The sequence below is a fragment of the Molossus molossus genome, unplaced genomic scaffold (genome assembly GCF_014108415.1).
Source record: "Molossus molossus isolate mMolMol1 unplaced genomic scaffold, mMolMol1.p scaffold_m16_p_21, whole genome shotgun sequence".
Lineage (NCBI taxonomy): Eukaryota > Metazoa > Chordata > Mammalia > Chiroptera > Molossidae > Molossus > Molossus molossus.
Genome location: NW_023425357.1, coordinates 16989132 through 16990959, shown reverse-complemented (window position 1 = coordinate 16990959; position 1828 = coordinate 16989132).

Sequence of the window (1828 nt, the reverse complement as noted above, 5' to 3'; positions counted from 1 at the left end):
CCGGCCTAAGGTGCCTGTCCCCCACAGACACTAGCCCTACCCCTGTGCCCTGCACCGAATCTGTCTCTTGCCAAAAACACAGGCAAGTCCCCTGCACCCACTATGACCCTTTTCCTTCTGGACAAGGGCTCCTCTGTCCTGTCTTCATCTCGCCCTGTGTGATGCCTCAAAGCTAGGCTGTGGGAGCCTTGGGCCCCACTTATGCCCACTTTGGTGCCCCCAGGCCCTGGCACGAGCCTGCCCTGAGTTGGGGAAGAGGGTGTCAGAGTCCTTGGCAGCTGCAGAGAGCCAGTGCCTTTTGAAGCGAAGGGGAGGGGAGCACTCCATGGCCCCCCTGTGCAGGGTGCCAGCAGGGGGTGGTGCCGGGCCCTGGTCTCCAGCCCACACCACACAGGGCAGCCACGAGCTAGGCAGCCGTTAATAATTAACCCAGGGACTGGGCCTTGACCTCGTGGGCCTCTGAGTAAACAGGCCTTTCTGGCCAAGCGTCCTCAGCCTGCTGGGGCCCACTGGGCCCCTCATGGCCTCTCTGTCCCTTGACCTCTACTGGCCTTGTGGTACGGGCCTCCCTCCCCCTTCTGAGTTGTTGAGCTGGAACCGTGGCCAGTGGTCTGGGCGCCTGGACGTCTCTGACCCCCACCCTGGATCGGCCCACCCCCTACTCCTGCCCTGGCATCGGTTCTCACCCCACTCCTCTCCTCAGCCCCCTGGCCTGGGGTGGGCATGACTTCTTTCTTTAAAAATTCTTTTTTTTCTTTATTGATTTTTAGAGAGAGAGGAAGGGAGAGGGAGAGAGCAATAGATACATTGATGAGAGAGAACATTGTTTGGCCGCCTCCTGCATGCCCCCACTGGGGATCGGGCCCACAACTTGGGCATGTGGCCTGACCGGGAATTGAACCGGCGACCTCTTGGTGCATGGGTCCATGCTTAACCACTGAGCCACACCAGCCAGGCGGGCATGGCTTTTTGAACTGGGGGTTGCTGACAGGGTGTCTCAGCCCTGGCCTCAGTCTTGCTGTGGGTTATTGACCCAGGAGTCCTCAGTGTAGCCTGAAGCCTCAACGCTAGACTTCTGTGGCCACAGCCGGGGTTCCGTGTGATTCCTCCGGACACGGCCTTTCGGGACCTGGATCCCAGGCCAGCCTCCCGGGGGCAGGCGCTGTGCGGCTTGGGCTGCACTGCATGTCCCAGTGCAGACGGTCGGCATTGGCTGTCCAAAGTCCCATGTCCCAGCTCTCGCTCGGTCCTGATGGCTGTGTGACTCTCTGGGCCTCAGTGTCCTCATCTTACAATGAGAAACGGCACAGAAGTCCCTGGGCTTGCCAGTTCCAGGGTTCTAGACCCCATTCCAGCTTGGAGCGAGACAAGGATGAGAACTGCGCATGTCCCGCCCTGGCCCTGGAATCGGCAAGGACAGAGTCCTTGGGCCCGTGTTCCCGGCTGCCCAGCATCCCCTCTCCCTTCCTTCAGGGCAGCCCCGTGGGGAAACAGCTCTTTCCCTTCTCAGACCACGTGGTGCGGCAGGGCCACGCTCGGAGCTCCAGGGTGGGTCCTGGGCCCTGGACCTGGCAACTGGGTGGCAACTCTGAGACTCGCTGGAAACCCTGGAAATTCTGTGTTCTTTCCCTGGGCGGCAAAGCAGGGCATGGGAGCCTGGGGCCGTCTTGCGGAGATACTGTGGAAAGCAGAGCTCGGGGATAGACGTGGATTCCCATGGTGGAGGTCCAGCTGCGCCCGAAGCCGGCTCCACCCCCGGCTTTTCCATGGCAAGAGTGGATACGTTCCTTTTTTTTGCTCCAATCAGTGTGAATTGAGTTTCTTCCTT